Source organism: Haliotis cracherodii, unplaced genomic scaffold (assembly GCF_022045235.1).
Source record: "Haliotis cracherodii isolate W230 unplaced genomic scaffold, xgHalCrac1.p SCAF_18, whole genome shotgun sequence".
NCBI classification, from domain to species: Eukaryota; Metazoa; Mollusca; class Gastropoda; order Lepetellida; family Haliotidae; genus Haliotis; species Haliotis cracherodii.
In genome coordinates this window covers 13,662,065-13,688,622 of record NW_027266273.1, presented here as the reverse complement: position 1 = coordinate 13,688,622, position 26,558 = coordinate 13,662,065, and the positions used below count along the sequence as shown (strand labels likewise).

The 26,558-nt window shown below is 39.2% G+C and overlaps 1 protein-coding gene across 2 annotated transcripts in view; it reads right to left on the bottom strand.

Annotated features, from left to right (window-relative positions):
- LOC139465790 (uncharacterized) overlaps window positions 1–20,657 on the bottom strand; it is a 55,195-nt gene extending 34,538 nt beyond the window's left edge. The window contains exon 1 of one of the 2 annotated variants that reach the window (XM_071247707.1): window positions 20,636–20,657. The gene's annotated coding sequence lies outside the window, so the exon portion shown is untranslated. The other variant, XM_071247706.1, reaches the window with a different exon arrangement.
- Window positions 20,658–26,558: the final 5,901 nt, after the last annotated feature.

Genomic DNA, 26,558 nt, shown 5'->3' with positions numbered 1-26,558 from the left:
ACTTGTCACTACATGACATTACATGGCCAGATTGGCCACAGTAACAAACTATCACAGTTTATGCTTAATTTATTCAATATATTAAACAATTCCGACAATAGGCCATTTGAAATTCGATGTTCTCTTCGAGATCGTTTATTATGTTACACTTTGATCTTGGCCAAACAATAATGATTGTAATGTAGGGTGCAGTAGGGAGAAGTAGGACACAAAAAGAAAACCTTTGCCTGGAGTGAAAATGTAAATTACTCGCGTGGTTTAGACTACAGGACACCGAGTGCCCGTTGTTCGAGACAAGTTGAGGGTCGATGTTTTAGCTGTACGCAAGTAGCATAGAAGAGATATACTTATTTGATTTATCTTGAAACGAGATATATCGTTGCATATTCGATTGGTTTGTCATTTTTATGATAATTCTAAGGCATGGAGAATCCACAGCATTGCGAGAAAGGGGATATACATTTAATTTGTCAAATGTAAATCTTCAGGTAATTAACCCTACATTGACAACACTGTAGTGTTATAGCGTGTTGATTGCCGAAACCCGGAAATGGATACATCTACGGACAGAACTAAATTGTGAAATCAGTAAATGACTGTTCAAGATCATGGAACAATCCACAAAGTATTTTGAAATACACAAGGTTTACAATCTTAAAATGTAAATTTCATAATTGGATTGCTCAATATGTGGCAGCAGCAATAATTAATAGGCTGTATTACAGAATTAGTGCCAAGTATTGATAACAGGTGGATGTTTTGAATTAAGCATGTTTCCCATTCTTGAATCCCACAAACAATGTTGGAAACAGGCAGAAAAGTTGTTTTCTTTCTGGCAGGTGTATGTGTTTCCCGTCCGCATGGGCAAGTACGATAAAAAGAATGAAAGTCGAGCTTCTCACAGCGGAGCTATCTGTACAGGATGGCTAAGGGTGGCTAACGAAGGTGTCAAGCACGTACACAGTGAGGGAAGCCACAATGTTACACTTTCGTATCACCGTAGGCTAATAGTACGTTTTTTCAAAGCCTCATTGAATTCTTGCCACTTAGAATCAAGACAAGTGCCTACAACAAGACTGCTGCCACATAACAGTATGAAAAGATAGAAAACTAGATGTAGACTATGTTCTAGTCATAGGATAAAAGCGAATTTAAATCAGGATCCTGCTCACTCAAAGTTAACCTGTCCACTTATAATATATCGAACTGTCCGAAATGTAATCTGACAGAATGTTAATATCCATATTGGCTAAGGGTGCTGCTAAAATGTTCTCGAAAACTGCATTAATCGTTAGATGAAAGAACGGGGTTTTAGTGACATATCATGTAATGTCACGCATAAGATCAGAAATCAGAATGGTATCCGAGGACAAAATCTGTCAAAAGCATACATCAGTACTATCAACTGTAGATTTGACTTTTAAACCTGATAAATGTCCATTCCACTTTTGTACTTGATTCAAATGCTCCATAAAAATCCGTACAAAGAGAAATATATTGCTGGGTTCAGCAAACATACCAACAAATCCCTGTATCAAAGATTAACCATAATCCTAAATACTATAAAGTAAGGAGTTTCTGTATATTCTCAGAATAATTAGGGCTCCAAGTCGAAAGGCTGTAGAGCCCTATTGTAATCGTTCGATTTATTAGGGCTCCCTGCCTACTAGGCAAGAGCCCTATTGTAATTGTTCGATTTTATTATATTATTATTTATTATTCCGGCGTTTTTTGTCCCAATCCTAACTAAAGAACCAGTAGCCAGAAACTCTTGAATATTTGCAGCAAGATACCTTAGGTCCTGAAGCAGATACCACAAAAATTACAAGGCTCTAGGCTCAAGGACTAAGGGCAGGTAACTCAAAACAATTTCAAAAATTGCAATTTCAGTAGCTGATATATCCCAAACTACTGCTCCAATGACTTCCAATTTTTTTGTGCAGCTGCGGTATCAGATGCCCAACAACTTCTCTTCACATCCAATGCAGCAAAATTGCTTCGTTTGGCTGCTATATTGGATTAGAGGTTGTTGCACTGTTTTGTACCATTTTCCTCAGTACTTGTCTCCCAAAATGTGCTCAGCTCAAACTACCAGCTCAAAAGCTTCCAAACTTTCCATACTTTGTCTCCAAGTACCATACTACCAAGTTAGAAGACAAAGTACTGGCGATTCCAGAACACCAAACCGTTTGACTGTAGCTCAATGGACAACAGGGCTACAGAGTGTTAAAATGGTACTCTTTGGCACCCTGTCATAAACTTGCCAAATAGCAGAACTCTAAACACCTGTAACCCGGTAACTACTGGACCGATTTCGGCTAAAGTTCGTGTGTATTGGTAGAGTGGGACTGGCTGTTACTGTGCCTAATTGTAGTCACGCAGCATTTAAGAGAGAAATGATACATAATTCATGTATAGCAACATTTGTAGCCTATTGCTCCTAATGCAGGAAGAAACGGACTATAGAAATAGATTTACATTTGGCCTGGTATCTTCAACGGTTCTGCAAAGAAATCAGTGCCACTTGGTATAATAATTCGACATCGACATTGTAGTTTTTGTTTTCTGGAAGCTCATATCTGCATTGGCGCGAATTCACAACACACAACGGATGTGTATTGACATCACAGCATGTCAGCTTGAGCATGGGTCAGTCGATTGTATATTGGAGCGAGAGTCACGGTAACGGTATAGCAAGATAGCAGTAGCGCTGTTGTGTGCTAATTAAAGTGTATTACCACAACTAAAGGTATTAACAGACGGGTAATCCATTCACTTGATGTTTCGACGATAGAAGTGACATTTTAACATGGTATGAGAGTGCTCTAGATATCTATATATTTCTATCTGCCAGTGGAAAGTGCACAGTTTCGCGTACTTGTACGGTAGATCCATCCCGTTGCTGCCTGTCTGAAAGGAATGTTGTAAAACATGTTTTGTTGTCTTTATAAAATGCCTTGTTTTTTCTTGGAACAGATTTTCGCACTATCAAATTACCTTTTTTATAATGCCAAATTTAGGAATTATTGTTTACCAATATCACCATCGTTTAGAAACCAGTCCCTTTCTTAACTTACTTAAGTGCATTGATCTCTATTGCGTTTACAGCAAATCCTCTTTTAAACTTTGATCATGAAAGCTTGGAAGACTCTGGTTTTCTTTGCTGATTGCTTGAATTGCTTCAACAAGATGACCACACGTGGTGACACGTGATGACACGCGTTGTTACTGTTAGATAATGCCCCAAGCAATCTCATCCCTTAGCACGTGTCAAATGTCAAAATCCATTTCCTGCAAATTATAATAACAAGTCACCAACACCCCTGCATTCTGGTATCATCCATCCTAAACAGATCCAGAGCCAAAATGGACGTTTATTTCTTGCTCAAAACGGACCGGTGAAATAACCTATTGATAATCCAGATCATATTATAGTCATACACAGTAGTGCACATATCCTTCGCATATTGGAATGCACTTATATAACAACAGGAGAGAATGCCTTAATGGTAATACATAAGTGCCATTAAGAACTAATTTCAATGGTATTTAGTACTCTGTATAACCAAAGTGCGATTTTATAAAATGACTTATATCAATGGAGAACAGAATCCGCTGATACAAATTACGATAGGGAGCCCGCCAACGCTGCTTGCAGCTATATTTATTATTATTATTTATTATTCCGCCGATTTTTGTACCACCGCTAGCAAAATAACCACTGGCCCGATTTTGTTCAAATTCTGTATGTGTATGGAGACCGTTGAGTACTAGATTCCGCCAAAAACCGAGGTCCGTAGGCCCAAAGGCCAAGGGCAGATAATTGAAAAACAAGTAATTTTTGACGATATATTTTGCCCTGCTGCTCCACAACCGTTTGTCCGTTTACTTTCAAACCTTGTATGTATCTGCTGCTTCAGTTCCTTGATATTTTTTTGTTCTTTGACTTTGGTCATTGGTCACGTGGTTTGGCAGCCATATTGGATCAAGGTTTTCACAGTTTTTTTTTGGTACCTGTCTTCAAATCCCTACTTCTCTGAAACCCCTGCATGAAATGCATTCAAACGTTCTGAGAATTGTCTGCATACACAACACAACAAATTGTCAGAAGCGATTTTGGATATCTTTTATAGTTGCGGCCATATTGGATTCAAGGTTTTCACTGGGTTTTTTTTGTACCTGTCTTCAAATCCCTACTCCTCTGAAACCCCTGCATTAAATGCATTCAACCTTTCTGAGAATTGACTCCTTACACAACACAACAAATTGTCTTAACCGATTTTGAACATCATTTTTAGGTGCGCCTATATTGGATTTTGATTTTGATTATTTTTTGACCGAAATACTGAATAAATGGCTCAGATGTCGTAGCGGCGATGTCTCGCAAGCGTGTCCTAACTTTTGACAGCGTCGGTACAACCAAACCATTTGGGGATTCGAACATGGTCGAGGTCGGAAATAGTTTTGGCACTTTATCTAAGCAATGCAACAGAAACTGACGAACCAAGTCGTAAGGCTGAAGAGCCCTAGCGTTATCGTTCGATTTAATATTATCATTATTCCGCCGATTTTTGTACATCTAGCAGAATAAACACTGACTCGATTATGTTCAATTTTTTTTCTTATGTGTATGAAGACCGTTGAATACTAGATTCCGCCAAAATGCCAAGGCCGTAGCCACAATGGACAAGGGCAGATAACTCGTGAAGAGCAACCTCCTCGTGTTGAGTGCTGGGTAGCGCTAATAGCTCTTCCCCCGTGTGGAACCGGGGTAGAATATTTCCACAGCACCCCATTGCTGGTCGTAAGAGGCGACCAAAGTGGGCAGCCCGTTTGCCGTGGGTTGCGTCCCTGTGTCGGCGGAGGACGGGAGTCTGGTAGTTGAGGGCACTGGTTCCTGGAACTGTGTTCCTTTGCCCAACACACTACTTCGACCCTTACTTCGCCTAGACGGGTGGTAAGATGGGCCCGGTCTTATCAATCGGCTGGTCATGCCAGGCCCTGTGCGTAATATTGTATATGCACACATGTGTTGTATTGTAATGTATATTTTGGTCTTGGCCATGCATACCTTGTGTATATTCTCAATTTCGGATTGTATAAATTGCCTAGAGTCTTACACCAGAAGGCGGTGGCTCATGGGCCAATCTGGTACTTTCGACCTCTGTGTTCTGTATGTCTTCAATTTCTTGTCATGGGCCGGACCAGCCTGGCATTTTATTTGTTAGACAAATGCAGCTATTCATGTTGTTTTTACTGGAGTATACCACCTCTGTATCCCTGATGTTTGCATGTTGGAGATCCGATGCAATTAAACATCGCTCTTTGTAGCACTCCATGGTGGGTGGGGAGCAGGGGTGCTGAATAAATTACTTTCATCATGGCTCACAATCATTCTGGTTCCAACCGCAATGAAAAGAAGAGACGACTCGAAGCTGAGATTTTATCATCTGATGATGATGTCTCGATTTCACAAAATTCTAATTCTTGGGCACGTTTTATAGTTGTTGAATCACGAAATCAACTACCCTTGAAAATTAATCCTTTTGCTATCTCTAAAGCCATTGCAGGTATTTGTGGTGAAGTCAAGAATGTTTCACGCCTCCGGACCGGTTCTCTTTTGGTAGAGTGTGCACGGAGACAGCAAGCTATCAATCTTTTGAAATGTACTACATTCGCAAACACTGAAGTTGCTGTCTCTGCGCACAGAACGTTAAACTCAAGTCGAGGCATCATCCGCGACAGAGCCCGTTGTCTGGCAGAAATGACAGAAGAGGAAATTCTTGATGAACTCAATGATCAACATGTCACGTCAGTGAAACGTTTCACAAGAAAGGATGGAGATAACATTGTCCCAACAAATACTTATTTGTTCACCTTTTCACTGTCGACCATACCACAATCTATAAAGGCAGGATATTTTAACATCGGAGTGGAGGTGTATGTCCCCAATCCACTCCGATGTTACAAGTGTCAGAAGTTTGGACACGGTTCCAAATCATGCGATCGGCCGATTGTTTGTCACCGTTGTGGTGCAAATCATGACGCCTCAGATTGTTCAGCTGACCCCAAATGTGTGAATTGTAAGGGTAAACATGTTGCATCTTCAAAATCATGTCCTCTTTGGCAACATGAGAAAGATATCTTGACAGTCAAATGTCAAAACAACATTTCTTTTCAGGAAGCAAGAAAAGTCATTGCCAGCCGGTCACCTCCATCAGTGCACACTTATGCTGCTGCTGTCTCTCGACCTTCTACCACAAGATCTATAGAATGTCAAACTGACTTGACATGGGCACACTCTGAACACCCTGTGCCTGTGGTTACAACATCTGAGAGTCAGACAGATGATTCAGATACTCAATCATCTGGCATCTCTCCAGCATCTCAGGTTGTGACTCAGACTATGGCCCAACCTAAACCGACTCCTCAATTACCAGCAACTAACAAACCATCGACTGAAATGCCCAAAAAACAAAAGAAGAAACAAAACAAGAAAATTACTACTAAGATCCCTACTGTCACTGAAACATCTGTTGATGTTCAGAATTTCTTTGATCCTCTCGAGATGGATGTTACTCCATCTTCCATGAGTGGTGACTCTTCTTCACGTTCACGTGAGCGATCTCCTATAGAACCGCCATGAACCATTCAAATATTTTTCAATGGAATTGCAGAGGACTTAGGCACAATTTTAACGAGCTGCAATTATTAACAACAGATTTAAGTCCATCAGCAATTTCTTTACAAGAGACGTACTTAAAAAATACAGATAAATTTGAATTAAGGCAGTATAGTTCCTATCATTCTTTTTCTCCTCCGGGAGATAAAGCTACTGGAGGTGCTTCTATGTTGGTGCGGCGGGGCGTTGTTCACAGTCCTGTTCCGCTTGACACGAATTTGCAAGCAGTTGCAGTTAGACTTACACTGCATATTGCCTTCACACTTTGCTCCTTATACATTCCTCCATCTTCAAATCTTCAGCGTAATGATCTACAAAAACTATAAGACCAGCTCCCAAAGCCCTGTGTCATCATGGGTGATCTAAATGGGCATAATCCTTTATGGGGAAGTTCAACCATTAATCAAAAGGGAAAAGTGATCGAAGATTTTGTTTCCGATAATGATCTTTGCATTTTTAATGATGACTCAGACACTTACTTACACCCTGCTACTGGTACCTATTCATCTTTAGATCTGTCTTTGACGGATTCAGTTTTGTTAAATGAATTCTCATGGTCCGTCCATGACGACCTATGTGGGAGTGACCATTTCCCCACGGTGCTTAAGCCCATTAATCCCGCTGATGATCCACCTTCACCTCGATGGAATTTTGTGAAGGCTGATTGGCTTTTATTTCAATCTTTATGCAAAGATAAATTACAACCTACGTCTTTTCAGAATGTTATTGACCCCATTCAGTTGTTCTCAGATCAACTGAATGAAATTGCTGATGAATAAATACCTAAGTCCTCTATCAACACCCACGTGTTCGTAAACCATGGTTTGATGACACGTGCAAACAAGCTAGGAAATGTCGTAAGAAGGCGGAGAAATACTTCCGTAAACATCCTACTGTCCATAATTTAAACACTGTCAAAATTTCAAATGCTAAGGCAAGACGTCTATTTAAGCAAAATAAACGTCAATCATGGAGGAACTATGTCTCCAAAATAAACACTCGTACCCCTATGTCCAAGGTATGGAACATGATCAAAAAGATCAAAGGCAAGGGATCAAATTCTACAGTAAACCATTTAAAGGATGGTGACACTTTGCTAACGGATAAATCTGCTATTGCCAATAGACTTGGGAAAACTTTATCTCAACATTCGTCTTCATCAAATTACGTTCCCGAATTTCAAAAATATCAGCTTCAACAGGAAAAGAAAAAAGTAAATTTTACATCTGATAATGGTGAAGATTACAATGAGGTATTTTCACTACATGAGCTACATACTCCCTTAGGGCAAGCTCATGATACAGCAGCAGGCGCTGATAATATTCATTATCAGCTACTTAAATACTTGCCAGAATCATGTCTTGAAACTATGTTGAATATATTCGATGATATTTGGACAGCAGGGACATTTCCACCTTCATGGCATAAAGCCATTGTTATCCCCATACCCAAACCTGGGCGGGATCATTCTGATCCATCAAATTACCGACCTATCTCTCTTACTAGCTGTGTTTGTAAAACGATGGAACGCATGGTAAATAATCGATTAGTGTGGTACTTGGAAACAAATAATCTTCTTACCAATATACAATGTGGTTTCCGGAAGAACAGAAGTACTATCGATCATTTAGTGCGTTTAGAATCGTTCATTAAAAATTCCATTGTAAATAGACAACATGCTGTATCGATCTTTTTCGATTTAGAAAAAGCTTACGATACAACATGGAAACATGGTATTTTAAAAGATCTTCATGATTTTGGATTAAGAGGCCGTCTGCCTCATTTTATATCCCAGTTTTTAACAGACAGGCAATTTCAAGTCCGAGTGGGTACAACCCTGTCTGATCATTATAATCAGGATCAGGGTGTCCCACAAGGCAGTATTTTGTCTGTCACTTTATTCAGTATAAAAATTAACAGTTTGTCAAAAGTTTTAAATTATTCAGTTGATGGATCACTTTTTGTGGATGATTTTAATCTATCTTGCCGGGGTAAAAATATGCACGCAATTGAAAGGCAATTACAATTATCTCTTAATAAAATTAACAAGTGGTGTCTAGAAAACGGGTTTAAATTTTCCAAATCAAAAACTAATAGCATACATTTCTGCCGAAAATATAAACCGCATAAGGACCCTGAACTATTTCTGAATGGCACCCCAAAGTTGTTAAGGAAGCCAAGTTCTTCAGATAATTTCTCCGGTGACTATTTTGTGACAGAGTTGATACAAGCAAACTCTTTGAGGATTCGAACATGTTCGAGATCAGAAATGGGTTTAGAACAGACTTGGACACCCCTGCACACGACAATTTCGTAGCGGCGATACCCTGACAAGTGGTGTGTACATTTGACGGATTTGGTACAAGGAAACCCTTTTAGGATTCGAACATTTACGTTTGTGCGCAGTGGTACTTGGAGCCCGCCATTGCTGCTTGCAGCTTTAATTATTATTATTATTAGGGCTCCAAGCCGAAAGGCTGTAGAGCCCTTTTGAAATCGTTCGAATTATTATTATTATTATTATTATTATTATTATTATTATTATTATTATTATTATTATTAGGGGCACTCGTGAAGAGCAACCTCCTCGTGGTGAGTGCTGGGTAATGCTAATAGCTCTTCCCCCGTGAGGAACCGGGGCAGAATATTTACAAAGCCTCCCATTGCTGGTCGTATGAGGCGACTAAAATGGGCAACCTGTTTGCCGTGGGTTGCGTCCCTGTGTCGGCGGAGGACGGGAGTCTGGTAGTTGAGGGCACTGGTTCCTGGAACTGTGTTCCTTTGCCCAACACACTACTTCGACCCATACTTCGTCTAGACGGGTGGTAAGATGGGCCCGGTCTTATCAATCGGCTGGTCATGCCAGGCCCTGTGCGTAATATTGTATCTGCACACCTGTGTGGGTTTTTACTGGTCTTGGTCATGTTAAACTTGTATGTACTCACAATTTGTGATGGAATTAATTGCCTAGAGTCTTATGCCAGAAGGCGGTGGCTCATGGGCCAATCTGGTGATCTTGACCTCCGAATAATGTATGTCTCCAATTTCTTGTCAGGTGCAGAACCAATCTGACATTGAATTGGTAGATAAATATAGCTATTCGTGTCTTATTTGCTGGAGTATAACAACCCTGTATCCCTGGTGTTTGCATTCTGGATATCCGGTGAAATGTAACACTGTCCTTGTTGACACTCCATGGTGGGTGGGGAGCAGGGTTGCTGAATACTTTTCTTTCACCATGGCTTATAATCATCCTGGTTCAAAGCGTAGACATATAGAATTAAGCTCATCTGATGAGACAGTTGCAAATATTGATTCTTGGGCTCGTTTCCTTGTGATCGAGGCTAAAGATCATGAACCCATCAAACTGAACCCCTTTGCCATTTCTAAAGCCATTCAAGGATATTGTGGAGAGGTTAAAAACGTGACACGACTTCGTTCTGGCTCCCTTCTTGTCGAATGTGTAAGGAAACAACAATCAATCAATCTGTTATCAATCAGTCAATTTGCCAATATTGAGGTTGTTGTTTCTGAACACAGGACACTCAACTCCTGCCGAGGCATTGTCCGTGACCGGACTCGTTCTTTGTCGGACATGTCTGAACAAGAAATTGCTGAAGAGCCTCAAACTCAAGGAGTATCTGCTGTTAAACGTTTCTCCCGCAAGAAGGACGATTCAACTTTTGAACCAACAAATACGTACTTGTTTACGTTTTCCAGATCTTCTATCCCACAATCAATTAAAGCTGGATACGTCAACATCGGAGTGGAGGTGTATGTCAAAACTTGATTACGGCTCCATCATCTATGGTGGAGCCTGCAAAAGTAACTTAAAAAAACTAGATACTATTCATCATCAGGGCCTGAGGCTTTGCCTTGGAGCTTTTCGAACGTCTCCAATTCACAGTCTGTATGTAGAAGCGGACGAACCTTCTCTTAAACAACGCCGTCTGAAATTATCTTTACAATATGTCACTAAATTATATTCAAATCAGTCAAATCCAGCTTTTAATTGCGTCTTTAATCCTCTCTACCAAGATATTTACACAAAAAAATCATCTCTCGTTCCACCACTCGGAATAAGAATCCAGTCTGCCATGTTTGCTTCTAATATTAAATTGCATGATATTGCTCCCTTTCAACTGTTTTCATCCCCTCCTTGGCAAATGGTAAGGCCAGAGGTTGACCTCACATCAACCAACTTAAAGAAGTCAGATACTAACCAATTAATTTACCAACAAGAATACAATCAATTACGAACCACTTATAAATTTATATTTACTGATGGTTCCAAGGATGGTGGTGCTGTTGCTAGTGCCACTGTCATTGGATCCAGGACAATATCTTCGCGATTACCAGATAACAGTTCTACCTTTACAGCAGAAGCAAACGCCATTTTTATGGCACTAAAATATATTAAAAAACAATCTAAACATAAACAATTCATTATTTTTTCAGATTCTCTATCGTGCCTTTCAGGCGATTAAAAATATATCATGCAAACATCCACTTTTAATCAAGATTCTTGAATTATTTAATGATCTTGCTACTGGCCAATATGACATCGTCTTTTGTTGGTTACCAAGCCATGTTGGTATCACTGGTAACACAATGGCTGATGCTGCTGCAAAAGCAGCACTCAACAAATCTGTTACACCACTACACTCCCATACACTGATTTCAAACCCGTGATTAGATCTTACATCCGAGATTTAATGCAGCAGAAGTGGGACGCCCAGGTAGGTATCAATAAATTACATGAAATTAAACCAAATATCGGTTACACCTACTTGGGCTGTCAGTCCAGATTTGAAGGGGTCGATTCGTATTGGTCATTCAAGATATACCCATGAGTATTTGTCCCATTTTAATTGAAAGTATTAGTTATTAACTGTTCTTGCTATTGGCCAATGCGACATCGTTTTTTGTTGTTTACCCAGCCATGTTGGTATCATTAGTAACATAATGGCTGATGCTGCAGCTAAAGCAGCTCTCAACGAATCTGTGACATCACTTCGAATTCCATACAGCGATTATAAACCAGGGATCAGATGTTACATCCGAGATCTGATGCAAAAGAAGTGGGACACCCAAGTAGGTATCAATACATTACATGAAATTAAACCAATTATTGGCTACACCTACTTGCGTTGTCAGTCCAGATTTGAAGAGGTCGTAATACGACGATGTCGTATTGGCCATAGCAGGTATACAAATGAATACTTCTTGAAAGGTGAGGATCCTCCATTTTGTATCACTTGTGATGAAAGAATCACAGTCAAGCATGTCCTGCTTGACTGTATTGATTTTTCCATCACAAGGGAAAAATATTTCAAAGTGTCATCTATAAAGGATCTTTTTAATCAAGTACATGCTCATTTAATCCTCGGTTTTTTAAAGGAAATAGAATTAATTAATAAATTTTGATGTACAAAGATATATATTTTATAAATTGGTAGAATATGATAATTAACAGAGATTGTTAGTGGCTATATCCTCGAAGGGGGTTGAAGTAGCGTAAAATTATTGTCCCCCTGAGAGGATATGTAAGCCCACATAAATCAAAGTAATTTTATATCTGCCAGTGTTTTAATCGTAGCATATTTGTTGGTTTTAAATCTCCGGCTAAACACTGTCAACGGTCGCCAGTGACAAAAGGGATGGTGTAAATCCTGCTGGGGTCCATGCAGGTAGCAAAGGTATTGTAAGCCCCCATGGTCCTCAGTATGGTGTCCTCACTTTAGTTGCTGGTGATATATAGCCCAATTTTATCTATTGTAATGTTATGAATTGTCATATCTTATGATTCTGTACTAGTTTTAAACATATATCTGTGATATCTAGTTGGTTTTAAATCTCCGGCTAAACACTGTCAACGGTCGCCAGTGACAAAAGGGATGGTGTAAATCCTGCTGGGGTCCATGCAGGTAGCAAAGGTATTGTAAGCCCCCATGGTCCTCAGTATGGTGTCCTCACTTTAGTTGCTGGTGATATATAGCCCAATTTTATCTATTGTAATGTTATGAATTGTCATATCTTATGATTCTGTACTAGTTTTAAACATATATCTGTGATATCTAGTTGTTTTACTGTCCTTCGTCGACAGAATTTTCTACAGTTTTACATATATGTTATTAAAGTCACATTTTCTCTCGTCACGATATGGCTGCAATATTGCCGATGTGACGTTAAATATTAACTCACTCACTCACTATTATTATTAGGGCTCCAAGCCTGAAAGGCTAAGAGCCCTATTGTAATTGTTGTGTTTCTTCTTATTATTATCATTATTCCGCCGTTTTTTGTACCAGACCTACAAAAACAACCTGTAGCCAGAATGGCCTTAAAAATCGACAGCAACATCGGCATCAACGTGACGCAGATACCAGAAAAAACCCAAGGCCATAGGCCCAATGGCTAAGGGCAGATAACTCATCAAAGTTTCAACTTCAGCAGCAATAATCTTCGAAACGAATTGTCCAATGACTTCCAGATTTGCCATGCGGCAGCGCAATCAGATGCCCATCATTTTGTAATGCGGGACCATGGTAGCTACAACGCACCGTTTGGCAGCCATATTAAACTTAAAGGTTTTGGCGCTTTCTTTCACCATTTTTCTCAGTACTTGTCTCTCCAAATCTGCTCTATTCAAACTACCAGCTCAAAAGCTTCCACACTTTCCATACTTTGTGTCCAAGTACCATGCTAACAACTTCCGAGAATACTTTGGTCAAAAGTCATGCATTTTCCTGATATCGCATGTCCTGGCGATTCCAGAACACCAAACCGTTTGCCTGTCGCTACACGGACAACGAAACTAGAGCGTTTTAAAGATGGTACTCTTTGGCACCCGTCCATAAACTTGCCATATAGCAAAACTCTAAACACTAATATTTCGTCTAATACTGGGCCGATTTCGCCCAAATTTCGTGTGTATCTAAACTGGGCCTGTTCATAGTCATGCCTAATTATAGCCACGTCGTATTGAAGGATTTGAAGAGAAAAAATGAAACAGCATTCATCTATAACGACATATTTTAACCTAACCAGATCATTCAATACCTGTCAGACTAGGCACTCTTTAGTATTTAAATATGCAGTTCGATATTGAAATGCTTTCACAAAATTCCACGTTTTACATACAGCAAACTGTGATCTGACTGTGAAAATGTCATTTTGTGGGGAAAACAATAAGATTTTACGACACTTCAAACTTTTCAGTAGAGACATTAAAAGAAGCGTCTTGTTTCTTTACGCTATACGCTATAGTATTGTCGGTAAACATGTGGTATAGGTTTGTGGATTTCATAAACAAGTACGTGGACTTTGTGTATAATTTTCTAGGAACTGCGATTGTGTTCATCCGGTATGGAGTGCCGGGATCAGTTGTCAGTTTTAGTGAGATACAGTGTTCATTCTGTTGGTGAACAACGCAAGAAGAAACGGACTATAGAAATCTATTATTGAACCAGTGAAAGAAGCTGCAGTAAAATTTCGGAAAAAGCCCCGTTCACAGCTTTTCAATCTCCTTAGAACACTGATAACGTGCTCGCAACGGACTTCTCCAATAGGCATACTTATTTCTTGAACTAGTACCGACCCGGTGATTCTGTGATGTGATGTTGTGCCCTGTTTCCTGGTGAACTGCAACTGTGTTCTATGGCTATGGTTTTCGGATTACAGCTTAGCTACTACTGGTCCGATTTCGACCAACTTTCGTGTGTGTATGTACACTGGGCTTGCCCATAGCCATGTTTAATTGTAGTGGCATAAAGTTGAAGGCTACGGAAAGAAAACATTAAACAGGATTCATCTATAACAACATACTTGAACCTATTGTACCTCAGTAGATCATCCAATAACTGTCAGACTAGGCACTTTGTAGTATTTACTCATCCGAATTATACATATACCAAACTGTGATCTGAGAGACAAAGCGATTTTATGACTTTTCCAACTGGTTCATTGAAGACACTGAAAGAAGCAGCAGTATTAATTTACAAACAAACCCTGTTTGTTGTTTGAAAATTCTATCATCTCCAAAAGGCATATTTATTTATTTATTTGCATAATACAGGACAACGTGACGTATGTTCTGTGATTCTTTGTCCTATTCCCTGGTGAACTGCAACTGTGTTATTCCTATGGTTTACCGATTTCACTAGCGGCAGAGAGACATACTTACTTATCTATAGAAAACATGTGGGTACAACATGTCAACATGCTTATTTGGCTATGTCCGAAGGAGGTATTCTCGGCAGTGAATCAGGGTCGTGCATCGATGGTATAGCCGAATGGACAAATGAACATCAAACACATTGTGTATAAGCACCCAAACCCTGCTTCAGTCGGCACTGACAAGGTGTATTTCATGGTAAGGGCCAGCCTGCCACTGTAACATTATAGCCAGACAGCAGTAGCGCTATATTGCGGTGATTGACCTACTTGCACCAGTCAATGCACTCAGTAAACTGCATTGTACATCAGGTCTTTTGGTTGCGTTTGACCCCATCGCTCTTCTCGGTTAATACAAACTGTGAACACATGATCCATAACCACCTAAATACTAATTGCTTCAATGTGCACTCAAGATAGATGAAATACATAAGAGTGAACAGTATGGCATATATCCTTCCCGATACAGGAAGTGACTTATGAGTCAACTGGGATAATTGTCTTAAAAGTAATCACTTTGAGCCAATAAAAACTCATTTTCATTGGTTTAGTTTTCTGTACAACCAAAGTCAGATATTGTGAAATGCACTACCATGAATGTAAACAAGCATCAGCATTTCTATTTGATATCGCTTGGAGCCCGCATCGTTGCTTGCAACTATATTTAGGGCTCCCCCGCCAACTTGGCAAGAGCCCTATTGTAATTGTTCGATTTATTATTATTATTATTATTATTATTATTATTATTATTATTCCGGCGTTTTTTGTACCAATACATGTCACATAGTTAATAAATGCTATATCAAAATGATACACAGTAATGCAGATATCCTTCCTGATACCGGTAGTGACTTGTAAGTCAACAGGAAAAAAGCCCTGTTTTAGAAGGTCCACACTTTTGAAGCTTCACAGGGCGCCAATGATGAATGACCATGACCTTGAATCATTGGTATCAAAGTAACACCATTTGGTTTCTTGGAACGGATTTCCGCAGTATCAAATTACCTTTTTATAGCGCGAACCTGTTCATTATTGAAAATTCCATTTTTTCTGAGACATCCCTGATATAATGCCAACTTTAGGAAGTATTATTTACCAATATCATTATCTTTAAGAAACCAGTTCCTTTCTTTACTCACTTAAATGTTATGATCTCTATTGCGTTTACAGCTAATTTTCTTTTCAACTTTGACAACAAAAGCTTGGAAGACTAGGGTTTTCTTTGCTGATTGCTTGAATTGCTTCAACAAGAAGATGACAAGAAGTCACCGACATGTGTTGTTACTGTTAAGTAATGTCCCAAGCCATCTCATCCCTTAGCACGTGTCAAATGTCAAGATCCATTTCCTGACAATTACAATAAAATGTCATCAACACCCCTGCATGCTGGTATCATCCATCCTAAACAGGTCCAGAGCCAAAATGGACACTTTTTGCTTGGTCAAAACGGACCGGTGAAATATTCTATTGATAATCCAGATCATATCATAGTCGTACACAGTAGTGCACATATCCTTCCTCATATCGGAATGCACTTATATAACAACAGGAGAAAATGCATTAATGGTAATAGATTAGGGCCATTAAGAACTCAGTTTCAAAGGTTGTTAGTACTCTGTATAACCAAAGTGCAATTTTGCAAAAGTACTTCTATGAATGGAGAACAGGATCCGCAGCCACTTATTACGTTAGGGAGCCCGCCATCGCTGCTTGCATCTATATTTGTTATTTATTATCATTATTTATTATTCCGCCGATTTTTGAGACCTAGCAAAATATCCACTGGCTCGATTTTGCTCAAATTGTGTATGTGTATGTAGCCCGTTTGGTACTAGTGCCCGCCAAAAGCCCAAGACCGTAGGCCCAAAGGCCAAGGGCAGATAACTAAAAGAACAGAATTTTTTGAAGATGTATTTCGCCCTATTGCTCCGCAACAGCTTACCCGATTAATTTCAAACTTAACACATGTCTGCTGCTTGAAGTGCTTGACATTTTTTGTTCTTTGACTTTGGTCATTGGTCATGTGGTTTGGCAGCCATATTGGATTCAAGGTTTTTACAGGGTCTTTTGGGAACCTGTCTTCAAATGCAAACACCTTTAAGTCCACTGAATGAAATGCTTTCAAACTTTCTGAGAATGGCCTCTAAAAATAACAGATCAAACGTTATTAGCCGATTTTGGATATCTTTTTAAGTTGCGGCCATATTGGATTTTGATTTTGATATAAAAAAATCACCCAAATTTTTCTTTAAAGATCATATCTTATAAGGTTCTTAATAGAAACTATTGAAAGTTTGCATGAAGTTTTGATACTATATGTACCTAATTTTTTTCTGGGTTGCATACTGAAAGCACCACCGCTTGGTGGTATTATTTGATTTTAGTAAAAAATCAGACTTGAGTACAAATACTGAAGGAAGCGTCTCATAAATCTACTATAAACCCCCATTCACTGGCTTTGCAGAAACCTAAGCGTTCTCCACAGTCTTGTTCAGTATTATGTGTACTACCCTTGACGATCAGGGTTAGAATTGGCCTTTTTCAACCGGTGCTTGTCTCAAGAGGCAACTATGCTTGTCACAGGAGGCGACTAATCGGATCGGGTTGTCAGACTCGCTGACTTGGTTCTTCATTTCTCAATTGCCAATTGCTATGGCACCTTATTTTTGACGGCGTTGTTAAAAGCAAACCCTTTGCAGATTAGAATATGGAGGTTGGAAATGGGTTAAGTACACTCTGGGAAACTGTGCCACACACCCGTTTGGTAGCGGCAATGCCCTGAAAACGGTGACTATCTTTTGACGGAGTTGGTACAAGCAAACCATATGCGGATTCCAACACGGTTGTAGTCAAACGTGGGTTGAGAACACACTGGGACACATGTGGCGATGTCTCACAAGCGGTTTATTACATTTGACTGCGTTGGTACAAGCAAACCGTATGCGGATTCGAACATAGTCGAAGTCAAACATGGGTTGAGAACACACTGGGACACATGTGGCGATGTCTCGCAAGCGCTTCCTTACATTTGATGGCGTTGGAACAAGCAAACAATTAGAGGATTCGAACATGGTCGAAGTTGGAAATTGGTTACAACACCCAGGCGCATGTCAATTTAGTGGTGGTAATGTCTCACAAGAGGTTCCTTTCATTTGACGGCATTGGTACAGGTAAACCCTTTCAGGATTCGAATATGAACGAGCCAAACTGACAAAGAACTTACAGCCTGTTAAAGAGTCACCAAGCCGAAAGGCTTAAGAGTCCCAGTGTTAGCGTCTGATTTAATATTATTATTATTCCGCCGATTGTTGTACCAGGGCTAGAAAAATAACCACTGGCTCGATTGTGTTCGAATTTTGTGTGTGTATGGAGACCGTTGGGTACTAGTGCCCGCCAAAACCCCAAGGCCGTAGACCCAAAGACCAAGGGCAGATAACTAAAAGAACAGCATACTTTGAAGATGTATTTTGCCCTATTGCTCCGCAACCGCTTATCCGATTAGTTTGAAACCTTGCATGCTTTCAAACTTTCTGATAATTGTCTCCATACATAAAACATCAAACGTTGATAGCCGATTTTGGATATCTTTTTTAGTTGCGGCCGTATTAAATTTTGATTTTGATCACCGAAATTTTGCTTTAAAGATCATTTCTTGTAAGGTTCTCCACAGAAACTATTGCAAGTTTACATGAAGTTAGTGTGCCATATGCATCTCATTTATTGTTATTGGTTGCATGCTAAAAGTAACACCGGTTGGTGGTAATATTTGATTAATATTTGGGACACCGCTGGAACACGCTAATTTCGTAGCGGCGATTTCCGGTGACTATCCCTTGACAGAGTTGGTACAAGCAAACCCTTTAAGGATTCGAACATGTTCGAGGTCGAAAATGGTTTTAGAACAGACCTGGACACCCTGGCATACGCCAATTTCCTAGCGGCGATACCCTGCAAGTGGTGCCTACATTTGACGGATTTGGTTCAAGTAAACCCTTTGAGGATTCAAACATGGACGTTTGGGCACAGTGTTACTTGGAGCCCGCTATTGCTGCTTGCAGCTTTAATTTATATTTGAGACAAGTAGAATTAATACCGTGTGGGTTCTCACAAACTAAATGGACTGGCTTCAGTTTTGCAATCTCTGAAAAGAAGATTTGGTTTTTCAACTTTATACACCACTATCCCACATAAGAACGTAATGAAAAAATGATCGCTGGGGCATTTCTTACGTGACCATAGATATAGTTACAGGCTGTGCCACGTCAAGCATCCAGCGCCTACTGTTTTATGTAAATTCGCGAACACTTGGTTTTCAGTGATCCATTCATTTAATTATCATCACTCTATTGCCTTTTACGTGCTGTGGAATCGCTTTCGGTGGATAATCATGACAATTTAATCGCTGGCTATCTATAGATTTACATTTCACAGGTTTGGGGTTACTTGTCATAAATGCCGTCTGAAGTTTAATTAGAAAACAATATGTGAAATGCTAGAGTACGACAAGCAAGCAAAAAGCTGGGAGACCCACCAGGCTAAAATCGACTCGCCTTCTGGCTGATCTGCTTCTTTTGCATAGAATCGGAATTTCTTCTCGGATTTGGAAACTTAAAACAAGGTAATTTGGATGAAAAGATGAACTTTAGTTTCAGGTATATCAATGATATGACATCGTTCAATGACCGTCAAACAGCTCAATACCTTCACTGGTGTACCCACCTGAACTAGAGACGAAGGAGACCTCGTCTGTTTATGTTTATATCTCTGCATAGAGATACAGAGTTACAAAGACTCTCCACGTGACCATATGACTTGAAGCATGACTTGAATTTCCAATGGTCAACTTTCCCTTTATGTCGAGCAATATTCCAGCAGCTCGAGCCTTTGGTGCCACATTTTACAACTTGTGAGGTACAATCGAGCATACTCTTTCCACGATAATTTCAAAGAGCGTCATAGGAATCTTCAACAACAAAATTTTCTGATCCAGGTTACAACATTCAAGGCCTCAGTAAAACTTCCAAAACGTTTTATGGTGGAAATGTGGAGGACATTTCCAAATTTGACGCATCAATGACAACATTGATGTACGAAGTAATTCCCTATTTCGACACGTTCAATGTGTTCCCATGTCTTTTCAGATGAACACCTGACTTGCCTTTTACCGGGTGCTGGGGCAGGATGTACTCACCTTTTAGCACCTGATATCATCACCATTTTTGAGAGGTTCATAAACACATGCTCATGATATAGTCGGAATTGTATAATTGACTCGGTTTTTGATCGCTTTTATATATCTTGTTACTTCTTAAGCGGTTTATGATTAATGGAGTTTCAGATAATGAGGTTTCACTGTACTTGTACCCAGGAAGCAACTTATCCTTGACGTAAGAAGTGTCTTCATGGATTGGTAGTGAGGCTCGGTAACGTCACTGAGAGAGTGTCCTCGTACACAAATGGTATCAATTATTGCTTACAATATTGATTATTGGATTGTCTTATCCGGTAATGATTATTTACAGGACGAGGTCTTAGTGAGGCGATAAACAACAAATGAACAAATAGACAATAGATAAATATCGAGACTATTCGATATAATTAAACATGTGATATGTAATGTGTAACTGCATATATATGGTGATTTGATATGTCGACTTACCAAGTTCTGCCTAACAGGTCTTCCAGGTGGTAATGTAACTTACTAAACTAGGTCGCTGCAGCCTGCTTCAGAGATATTTTGAAACTGATTGTCAGATTAGGCGACGCACATATACATACCTGTTACTCCACCAGTGACATTCGCCGAAACATCTCGATATGCATCTGCACTCCTTTACACAAGCTAACAAAAGAAATCTTATTTGACAATTATACAAAAGGTGTTTTCGTCACACTACGTAATCATCGAGTGCATGAAACCAGTCATGACACTCGGTCTGTTCTGTAAACGGTGAGAAAGTCCTGTAAACAATCTGTAGGAAGGACAAGGTTGGACAAGTGTCCTTACAAACTTGAAATATTCATATGAAAATTATCAGACATGTTCAAATGGCCCCTGGCTAGTAGTTTTCGTATACAGGCCGCAGGTGTACTGCGGTTCAGCATTAGGCAACATGCAAATTGCAAGAAGCCTTCTTGAATCCAGGTAATCATGCAGGAGCAGGACACCCGGTGTCGTCACTGATTTTCTGTGCTCCATTCGTATAATGTTCACCTCGATTTCCCTTTTACACACAGTGGGGTCTGTTTCGCCTGATTATATTCAGATTACGAAACGTGTATGAAAAGATAGAAAACTAGATGTAGTTTTCAACACTTGCAAGTGTTGAACTTCCGACATGATCAAATACAGGAGTACATCTATGTAACCATATTTCCATATGTGTACATGTTAATGTTTTATGTTTTTGGTCACAGGTATATGCGCCAATATTTGCAGGCCTTTCCGTATTGTTCATATTTCTTATTGTTTGGATTTCAAGGATTACAGCTGAATATTTAACTATCCCACTGTATCATAAAACCGACAAACGTCTTTCCAGTTCTTAAGAACCAAACGCAGAGTCGACTTACGATTCTAGCTATATCATGAGCACGTGTTCTTGAGTGAGTGAGTGAGGTAAGATTTATCGTCACATCGGCAATATTTCAGCCATATAGTGACGAGATCAATTTATACATAAAAATAAAGACATTTTGACAATATAAAATCCTTTCAACAAAGGACAGTAAAACAAACTAGGATATCACAGATTTGAATATAAAACTAGCATGGAACCATAAAAAGATGTAACAGTACACAATACATGATAAAAACGGGCTATTGATCGCCAACCACTGAAGGTAGATCACCACACTAGGGACCACGGGGACTTACAGTACTTTTGCTGCCTGCATGATTAAAATCGTGGTAGGACTACATCTACTTTGAATGATGTTGAACTTACGTATCCTCTCAGGGGGACAATAATTTTACAGTACCTTAACCCCCTTCAAGGATACAGCCATTAACAATCTCAAATGATAATTTAATCTACATGTACCAATTTTAAAACTTTCATATCTTATGACACATAATCAAAATTTCTAAAACAACTCTATTTCCTTTAAAAAAACTAATCATTAAACTAGGATTATAACTTTCCAAAAAGATCCTTAATTGATGATGATTTAAAATATTTATGCATTGTGATGGAAACATCAGTACAGTCAAGCAGGACACGCTCGACTGTGATTCTCTCATCACAAGGGATACAAAATGGAGGATCCCCACCTTTCAAGAAGTATTCATTTGTATACCTGCTATGGCCAATACGACATCGTCGTATTACGACCTCTTCAAATCTGGACTGACAACGCAAGTAGGTGTAGCCAATAATTGGTTTAATTTCATGTAATGTATTGATACCTACTTGGGTGTCCCACTTCTTTTGCATCAGATCTCGGATGTAACATCTGATCCCTGGTTTATAATCGCTGTATGGAATTCGAAGTGATGTCACAGATTCGTTGAGAGCTGCTTTAGCTGCAGCATCAGCCATTATGTTACTAATGATACCAACATGGCTGGGTAAACAACAAAAAACGATGTCGCATTGGCCAATAGCAAGAACAGTTAATAACTAATACTTTCAATTAAAATGGGATGTTTACAAGATTGATTTTATATTGCCTGTAGACACGAAAGTGAGTCTGAAAATATGACATATATCTTATGTTTGGATTGTTTATTCATGTATTCTAATGCTGTTATTATGGCCTTGGATTCGGCCGTATCTGAAAGTCTTAAAGATATTGTCCAGGATCCAATTATGGTGGCACTGTTGCCAGCGCCACGATCCTTAGATCCATCTGTAAATATATATTTATAAGTATCATATTTGCTCCTTAATTCATTATATTCTTGTTGATAAAGAAGCTGATTTGTTTCCGATATCTTAAATTTAGTTAATGATAGATCCACCTCTGGCATTATCAATTGCCAATTGCGGAGAAGACAAAAGTTCTCTGGGGTGTATATTGTCAAGATTTTTCGCAGCAGAAATATGAAGTTTTATTTGGATTCCATAGGGTGGTGTAAGACATGATTTTTTTATTGTAGAGTTCCTCACAGAGGGGATTAAAAACACAACTGAAGGCTGGATTGGAGTTATTAGAATGCAATTTAGAAATGTACTGTAAAGATAACTTTATGCGATGTTGTTTAAGTGATGGTTCATCAGCTTCCAGATACAGGCTATGAACCAGGACGTTCTAAACCCTCCAAGGCAAAGCCTCAGGCCCTGATGATGAATAGAATCAAGTTTTTTCCAATTGCTTTTACATGCTCCACCATAAATAATGGAATCGTAATCAAATTTAGAGTGGATAAGCACTCTGTACAGTTGGAGAGGGGTTTTCTGATCCCCACCCCATTTTGAATTTGAAACTACTTTTAATAAATCCAATGCTTTCAGGCATTTATATAAGTCATGTGCTCGTCGAAAATAATACCAAGAAACTTGATAATACCAAAATGATATCAGTGTCCTTATGCGGTTTATACTTTCTACAAAAATCGAATCAGTTCAAACCTTTGATAAACTATTTATCTTTATGGTGACTAATGTGACAGACAAAATAATGCCTTGAGGAACACCCTGATCCTGATTATAAAGATCAGACAGGGTGGAACCCACGCGGTCCTGAAATTGTCTGTCTGTTAAAAAGTTGGATATAAACTGAGGCAAACGACCTCGCAATCCAACTTATGTAAATCTTTTAAAATACCATGTTTCAATGTAGTGTCATATGCTTTTTTGAGATCGAAAAAGAGAGACACTGCATGTTGTTTGTTTATTATGTCATTTTTAACGAATGATTCTAAACGTACTAAATGGTCGATTGTACTTTTGTTTTTACAGAAACCACATTGTATATTGGTGGTGAGATTATTGGTTTCTAAGTACCAAACAAGTTGATTGTTTATCATGCGTTCCATGGTTTTGCAAACGCAGCTTGTCAATGAAATTGGATGATAAGTTGATGGATCGGTGTGATCACGTCCTGGTTTAGGTATTGGAACAACAATGGCAGCACGCCCAGAAGGTGGAAAACTTCCTGTCGTCCAGAATTCATAAAAAATTCTAGTAAGTGTTTCAGGAGTTGAGAATGTCTGTTATCAGCTCCAGTAGCAGTATCGTGAGCTTGTCCGAGGGCAGTATGTAGTTCATGAATAGAAAAAAATTCATTGTAATCATCCCCATTATCTGAATTAAAATTAATAGGTTTCTTTTCCTGCTGATTTTCCTATTTTATGAATTGGGGTACATAATTTGATGAGGACGAATGTTTAGCTAAAGTTTCATTAAGTTTATTAGTAATATCTGTTTTATCAGTTAAAAATTCATTCCCATTTTGAAGATGGTGGATACCAGATTTAGATCCCTTACCTTTGATTTTTTAATCATGTTCCATACCTTCGACAAGCATCCGTTGTATTAGCAGTGCAAAATTTAGCTCCATGGCCGAACTTTTGACACTTATAACACCGGAGTGGATGTGGGACATAAACCTCCACACCGATGTCAAGGTAACCAGCTTTAATTGATTTAGGAAGAGTTGAAATTGCATTTAAAAGATAAGTTTGTGTGTCGACAATCTTACCTTCATGTGTCTTTCTGGTAAACTGTTTTACTGCAGTGACGCCTTGGTTATGTAATTCAGTTGCTATGTCTTCTTCTGTCATGTCTGACAGACAGCGAACGCGATGTCTCACAATACCTCTGCAAGAATTCAGTGTCTTGTGCACTGAAACAACATCTGTATTAACAAACTGCTGGAGACCCAGCAGATTAACGGATTGTTGTTTCCGTGCACATTCAACAAGGATTCAGCCAGAACGAAGACGAGTGACATTCGTCACTTTCCCACAGGTACTTTGAATTCCATTGGGGATGACAAAATGTCAGAATCTGTATGCCTACGCTTGTTTGCTTTTGAAGAACCAGAGTGCAGATTTAGAGACTTGTTGTAAGTGTCAACAAGGACGGTGTGCAGTGGAAGCCAGGAACACCACGGTTACAGGGATGATATACGCAAGAAATAAAGACATGAAAAGCTGTGAAAACTAAAAGAAGTAATGTCAGGCTGGTTCAGCCCATGACATAATTGATATGGTTAATATCTAGTTATCCTCTCACTAGACCACATCATCCCAAGGTGTGTATATGAGAGTAATTTCAACTTCAGTACATCTATCTATTCGTGAGGGTTGTATGTATCCAGTAAAAATCAGATAACGCGTGCGTTGAAACACGTCCCACCTTGTGCTCTTCTGTCTGCTTTTACTTGTACTGGTTATATATGCTGGTTATATAGTGCTAGTCCACCGGCACACCATGTTACTGTCTGACATAAATACCACCACACCGACTCCGAGCCGACCAGTGCTTCTGTTATCCCCTCAATCCCGTGCGGAAGGCAGAGTAGCAACTAGTACCATATTTTAACGTCATATGGTATGGCGTTGTCGGGGATCGAACAACAGGCCTTCCGCTCTCTGTGCAGATTATCTATCCAATAGACCACAAAGGTGGCCTCTTTCAGACAGGCACTTGTTTAAAGAGAGGACCGCCTAGATTGCCTCTGTTTTATTTGAAATTAAACATTGTCCATCACTCCATTTGTATTTTATTCTCTATTCCGAGATATATAGTTTTGAAAAGAGATAACTTTATTTAAATGTTGAAAAAGAATATTAGGGTAAATTACCCCAAGTATTTTATATTATCGCGAAATGGCTTTAAAAGACGTTTAAACTGTTATCATGAAGAAACCTTAAATGATATCTATACACACAAAAAAATGTAAAGTATGCCTTGATATATGGCTAGATGTCGTTATTAGTAACTGTTTGTACTACATATATTTGTTCCTAATAAAAATGACTTCTAAATATAAGTTATTTATTTGCATGCACTTGCTAGACTCAGTTTAAAACTGTTTGGCTATTAGTCAAAAACCTTGTTCATCAACAACCTTATGAAATTCATAACTGTCTATGATTATTAAACGTGTTTCACAGGACCGCATTTCTGAATTAGGATAGGCGCCACTGAACCTAAAAATGTCAGTCTGACTTATTGCTCAAGAGCCTCCTCAGTCGGCAGGCTTCTATTCAGTGCTGTATATAAGTAACGCTGTAATTTATTGACGACCTTGGTCCCTCAAAGAATTTACATCAATCCCAAGCAGCTTAAGGTTTCAATGAAGGCGTACTTTAGCAACAAAACCGTCTTAGTGTTAAGTGGGTACATGCTAGGTGTGTCTTTAATGTCCCGCTCTAATACCCAGGGCGTTATGCCCCTCTTGCCTTGTTTTTCGTTTTTGTGTATTTTATACAATCCATGAGATCATGTGTGTATGCTGGTATGACGTGATGGTGTTCTTCGGTTGATAAATTGTCAGTTTGTGGAGATGTGATTTGACAGGGTTTTGAATGTTATTTACAGTTTGGGTATATATATATATACCTGCATGTTAGCCCAGGACTTCGGTCAAGCGGGGCTTAAAATTTATACCAGTTGAAAGATAGGAGAATCTACATCTGGGGTGACCTGGGTAGATCCGGGGTAGAATAGGTGTTCAGCTACCCATTCGTGCCGTAAAAGGTGACTATGCCTGTCGTAAAAGGCGACTAACGGGGTGGTCAGACTCGCTG